General features: G+C 42.3%; 1 long non-coding RNA gene across 1 annotated transcript; it reads right to left on the bottom strand.

Annotated features, from left to right (window-relative positions):
• Positions 1-1,319: 1,319 nt before the first annotated feature.
• On the bottom strand, positions 1,320-6,217 carry LOC130266752 (uncharacterized). Its single transcript, XR_008842986.1, has 3 exons — positions 6,129-6,217; positions 2,191-2,323; positions 1,320-1,543 (listed from the first exon to the last, which is right to left on the bottom strand). It is a non-coding gene; the product is annotated as an uncharacterized LOC130266752 (long non-coding RNA).

Genomic DNA, 6,217 nt, shown 5'->3' with positions numbered 1-6,217 from the left:
CTCACACATCTCTGTTCCCAGGGTTCTTGGCTCTGATATCTCTGGACCTCCCTTGGGCCTTCCCAGAGCTGTCGGCCTCGGTCCAGGGATTTTTCCAGATGCCTCGTCTCCTGGCTGGCTCGGGGCATGAAGCAGGATCAGCGTCAGCTTGCTTTGCTACTACATGCCTGTTCATGAAGCAGCATTCTGTGGTACACAACCGTGATGCAGAGAACTCAGTTCTAAGTGTAGTGCAAAGTGAGAACTACTGTGTGCTGTGCATGCTTTCTCCTTAGCGTTCTGTACACTGCAGTGCTCTTCGCTATGCAGTGTTGAAACAGTGCATTGTAAGCTTACACAGAGCACGGTATTCTCGTATGGTTCAGGGCTTTTAACAGCAAAGTGCACATGACAGGCGTGTTTTGGCAGCAGCAAAATCCATCAGCAGAGTGTTCTGTGCTAGCAGGAGACGACACCTTACCTCGCCTAGAGAGATCTCGCCGCAGGACACATAGCGCGAAGAAGGAATCTGCAGAGCACTGGAGAGTGCACTTGGCAGCAGATGGCTTGTCAGTGACTAGAGGCATGAAGCAGGATCAACGTCAGCTTGTTTTGCTACTACATAGCTGTGCCTGAGCAGGGGACGGGACGGGTAGCGCTGAGAAGGAGACTTGGGGATTGCTTGCGCCCGTAATCCCGGCCATGCCGGAATATTGACTGTGTGTGAGAGAGGGGCTGTAGGAGCTGCAGTGGGAAGTCAGTGTGAGTGCGGATGGGAAATGGAAAGTGGGGCTGGGACTGGGAAGAAAACTGCGGAGCTCAGAAAAGAACTGTGAGACCCAAGTTGAAACCGCTGTGGGGCTGCCCTCATGGCTCTGGAGCTGGCATGGGGACCCTAGGGAGGGAGGTTAAATCACTTTTGACAGTTAGGGGTGTTAAGACCAACAAGAGAAGGTCATCCGTGTCTCTTTGCCCCTGAGAAGATGGAGAGGAGGGATAAGCCATCCTGCAATCTCTCTAATGTGGGGATGCCCTTTGCTGCCCCTCACCAGAGAACCCCCAGACCATGCTGAATGTCTGCATTCAAAATGGACTGCTAGAAGTGAGATCAGACTGAATGCCTAAAACGGGGTTTACAGGGAAGTTGGTGAGGGATTTTGGACAAGGGATGGAGGCACGGGACAAGGGAGAATGGCTTCCCACTGCTAGAGGGCATGGGATTTTGGGAAAGAATTCCTCCCTGCAGGGCTGTAAGGCCCTGACACAGGGTGCTCAGATTTGCTGTGGCTGCCCCTGGATCCCTGGCAGTTGCTAGGTCCAGGTTGGATGGGGCTTGGAGCACCTGGAACAGTAGAAGTTGTCCCTGACCATTGCAGGAGGTTGGAATCTGTGGCTTCTTGTATGTGGGCTCAATCTTCTGGCTGCCACCACCCTGCTGCTGTGCAGGCACTGCCACCAACACCACCTCTGCTCCCTCCCAGAGACCTCTCCATGCAGCAAGTCCTTTTCCTAAAGAACTGTGGAATCACATCCCAATTGCCAGGGGTTTCTCCAGGATGTGCTCCTGTCACAAACCATAGAACAACAGACTCATTTAGGTCTGAAAACCACTCCAAGACCATTGAGTCTGACTTCTAACCCAGTACTGCCAGGATCACCACAAAGACATGTCCCCAAGTGCCACATCTTTTAAATCTCCCCAGGGATGTGGATCACTGCCCTGGGCAGTCTGTGCCAGGGATGGACAACTCTGTTCCTAATTTTCCCAATATCCACCCTGAGCCTGCCCTGGCCCAGCCATTCCCTCTCCTCCTGTCCTTGTTCCCAGATCCCAAATGCCCCTGGCTGTCCCCTCCTGGCAGGGAATTGTGTGAGCCACAAGGTCCCTGGGCCTCCTTTTGTCTAGGCTGAGCCCCTTCCCAGCTCCTCAGGAATTCTCCAGCCCTTCCCATTTCCCTCAGGAATTCTCCAGGCCCTTTCCAGCTCCCTCAGGAATTCTCCAGCCCCTCCCCAGCTCTGTTCCCTTCCCTGGACATGCTCCAGCCCCTCCAGGGCTCTCAGAGCTGCCCCAGCAGGGCCAGCACATGGGACAAGGGCACTGCCCTGGCCCTGCTGCCACCCCAGAGCTGGCACAGCCCAGGGGCCAGTGGCCTTCTTGTCAGCTCCACATCATCCCATTCTGAGTTTCCTTTTGGAGCTGGATATAATTACCCTGTGTATCACTCATCACGTTGGATCTGTAGCACCTTCCAGCTGAACAGATCTTCTCAGCTCTCCAAGTGATTTGGCTCCAACCTCCCTGTGGTGAGAAGCCCCATCCAAGCCACAGGGCTCTCCTTCCACACTGCTCAGAGGAAAAAACCAAAAAACATCCCAAAAACATCCACAAAAATTACCAAAAATATCCCCAAAAAATCCCAAAAATCAGCTGGAGCTGGTGGCCAAAGGGGAGAAAAAAAACCCCAAAAAACTACCCCAAAAACTCCCCAAAATTACCAAGAAAATTCCCCCAAAAAATCGCCAAAAAATAAAAAAAATCCCAAAAAAATGCCCCCAAAATTCCCAAAAACTCCAAAAAATCTCCCAAAAAAATCCCAAAAAACAACTCAAAAAAACCCCCCAAACTACCAAAAATATCCCCCAAAAACCCCCAAAAATCACCTGGACCTGGCTGCAATAGATGAGAAAAACCCCAAAAAACTACCCAAAAAACCAGCCAAAACCACTCCAAAAATATCCCCAAAAATTATCAAAAACCCCAAAAAAATTCCCCAAAAATTCCCAGAAACATCCCAAAAAATTTCCCTCAAAAAATTCCCAAAACCCCATAAAAAATCCAAAAAACCTCCCAAAAAACCCCAGAACCACCCAAAAAAAATCCTCAAAAAATTACCAACAACCCCCCAAAAATTATCAAAAAACCACCTGGAGCTGGCAGGGATAGAGATAATAACACCAAAAACTACCCAAAAAACACCCAAAAACACCCAAAAAATATCCCCTAAAATTACCAAAGAGCCAAAAAAAAATTCCCCCCAAAAAAATCCCCAAAAAACCCCCAAAAATCACGTGGATCTGGCGGCCAGAGGGGAGAAAATATCCCCCAAAAAATCCCAAAAACATCCGCAAAAATTACCAAAAAAATTCCCCAAGAAATAGCCAAAAATTAAAAAAAAAGTCCCCCAAAAAATCCTCCAAAAAATTACTTAAAAACCCCCCAAAATTCCCATAAAATCCCCCCAAAAACCTCAATAAAACCCCAAAAAAATTCCAAAAATATCCCCAAAAATTACCAAAATCCCCCAAAAAAATCCCAAAAAATAATCCCTAAAAAAATCTTCAAAAATTACCAAAATTATCCCCCAAAAAAAAAAAAAAACAAAAATGAGCTGGAACTAGCAGCCAAAGGGGAGAAAAAAGCCCAAAAAACTACCCAAAACTCCCCCAAAAATTACCAAAAAAATTCCCCCCAAAAAATAGTGAAAAATTAGAAAAAAATCCCCAAAAAATCCCCCCAAAACCCCCCCAAAAATCCCAAAAAATTCCCCCAAAAATCTTCAAAAAAACTAAAAAAATAAACCAAAAAACATCCCAAAAACATCCCCCAAAAAACATCCCAAAAATATCCCCAAAAAAGTCCCAAAAAAACAGCTGGAGCAGGCGGTCAAAGGTAAGAAAAATCCCCAAAATAAACCCCAAAATTACCAAAAAAATTCTCCTCAAAAAATCGCCAAAAATTAAAAAAGAAAATCCCCAAAAAGTCCCCCCAAAAAGTCCTGAAAAACCCCTCAAAAATCCTCAAAAAAAAAAAAAAAACTCAAAAAAACCCAAAAATATCCTCAAAAATTACCAAAGTTCCAAGAAAAATTTCCAAAAAATAATCCCCAAAAGAATCTTCAAGAATTACTATAAGTGTCTCCAAAAGAAAACCCAAAAATGAGCTGGAACTAGCGGCCAAAGGGGAGAAAAATCCCCAAAAAACTACCCAAAACTCCCCCAAAAATTACCAAAAAAATTGCCACCAAAAATCGCCAAAAATTAGAAAAAAATCTCCAAAAAAATTCCCCCAAAAAATCCTCAAAACCCCCCCAAAATCCCCAAAAAAATCCCCAAAAAACTCAAAAAACCCCAAAAGACATCTTAAAAACATCCATAAAAATTACCCAAATCCAAAAAAAAATCCCCAAAAATACCAAAAAACCCCCCAAAATCGCCAAAACCCCAAAAAAAAATCCTCCAAAAATTACCAAAAATATCCTCAGAAAAACCCCCAAAAATCAACTGGAGCAGGCGGCCAAAGGTGAGAAAAAAACCCAAAAAAAACCCCCAAAAATAGCCCAAAAAAATCCCCAAAAACTCACAAAAATCCCAAAAAATCCCCCCAAAAATCCTAAAAAAACTCCAAAAAATCCCAAGAATATCCCCCAAAATTGCCAAAAACCCCCAAAAAATATCCCCCCCAAAAAAATCCCCAAAAATTTGAAAAAATATCCCCCCAAAAAATCCCAAAAATCAGCTGGAGCTGGGGGCCAAATGGGATAAAGAACCCCAAAAAAACTACCAAAAATCCCCCAAGAAATTACAAATAAAAATCTCCAGAAAATTGCAAAAAATTTTTAAAAAATCCCCAAAATAATCCCCCCAAAAATTTCTCAAAAACCCCCCAAAATCCCAAATAATCCCCGAAAAAATCCCAAAGAAACCCCAAAAAAACTCCCAAAAATATCCCCCAAAATTACCAAAAACCCAAAAATAATTCCCAAAAAAATACCCAAAAAATCCCCAAATATTTTAAAAAATATCTCTTCAAAAAATCCCAAAAATCAGCTGGAGCTAGCGGCCAAAGGGGAGAAAGAACCCAAAAAAACTATCTAAAAACCCTTCAAAAATTACCAAAATAAATCTCAAAAAAAGCTCCAAAAATTAAAAAAAAAAAAAAAAAAAAAAAAAAAAAAAAAAAACATAAAAAATTCCCCCAAAAATTCTCAAAAACCCACCAGAAATCCCAAAAAATGCCCCCCAAAATTAAAAAAAACCCTCAAAAAACCCCAAAAAACCATCCCAAAAATATCCCCAAAAATTACCAAAATCCCCAAAAAACTTCCTCCAAAAAAATGCTCCCAAAATATCTCAAAAAATTACCAAAAAATATCCCCAAAAGAAACCCCAAAAACCACTTGGAGCTGCAAGCCAAAGGTAAGGAAAAAAACACCAAAAAATATCCCAAAAATACCCCAAGAATACCCCCTAAAAATCCCCTAAATTTACCAAAACTCCCCAAAAATATCCCAAAAAAATCCCCCAAAATCCCCATAACCTGGCAGCTAAAGGTGAAAAAAAGACCAAAAAACACCCCAAAAATTACCAAAATCCCCCAAAAAATTCCCAAAAAAACTCCCCAAAAATCCCCCAAACTTCCAAAAAAAAATCCTCAAAAAAAAATCCAAAAGCTTCCAAAAAAATTCCCCAAAACACCCCAAAAAATTCCCCAAACAAAACCCTAAAATTAACAAAACCCCCCAAAAAATTCCCAAAAAACCCCCCCTAGAAACACCCCAAAAAAACCCCTAAAAGTCACCACAACCTGTCAGCCAAAGGTGAAAAAATGCCCAAAAAAACCCCAAAAATATCTCCAAAAATCCCCAAAAAATCCCCAAAAACTATCAAAAAATATCCCCAAAAAAATTTCCAAAAAAATTCCAAAAACCCCCCAAAAATCCCAAAAAATCGCCAAAAAAGTCTCAAAAAACCCTCAAAAAATCCAAAAAAATATCCACATAAATATCCCCAAAAAATTTCCAAAATCCCGAAAAAATATTCCCTAAAACCCCAAAAAGATTCTCAAAAAATTTTCCCCAAAAATCCCCAAAATTACCAACAACCCCCCCCCAAAATTACCAACAACCCCCCCCAAAATTACCAAAAATCCTGAAAAAAATTCCCAAAAAAATCCCCCAAAATTACCAAAAATATTTCCCAAAAAAAGCTCCGAAAATTAGCTGGGCCAGGTGGCCAAAGTGCGAAAAAAACCACAAAAAACCAGTCAGAAACACCCCAAAAATATCCCCAAAAATTATTAAAAATGGCTCAAAATGATGCCCCTTTCACGCCACTGGTAGAAATGGCACAATACCAAAAAAAACCTGTACCTGTTCCGTTTTCAGACTGCAGCAACAGGATATTCCTGGCTGCTAGTGTAGCAGGGAAGGGAAATGTTTGGGTAATCCCGTCTTCAAGT

The sequence above is a fragment of the Oenanthe melanoleuca genome, unplaced genomic scaffold (assembly GCF_029582105.1).
Source record: "Oenanthe melanoleuca isolate GR-GAL-2019-014 unplaced genomic scaffold, OMel1.0 S193, whole genome shotgun sequence".
In the NCBI taxonomy this organism is placed as follows: domain Eukaryota; kingdom Metazoa; phylum Chordata; class Aves; order Passeriformes; family Muscicapidae; genus Oenanthe; species Oenanthe melanoleuca.
The sequence above is the reverse complement of the archived record's forward strand: the minus strand, read 5'-3'. Positions and strand labels throughout refer to the sequence as shown.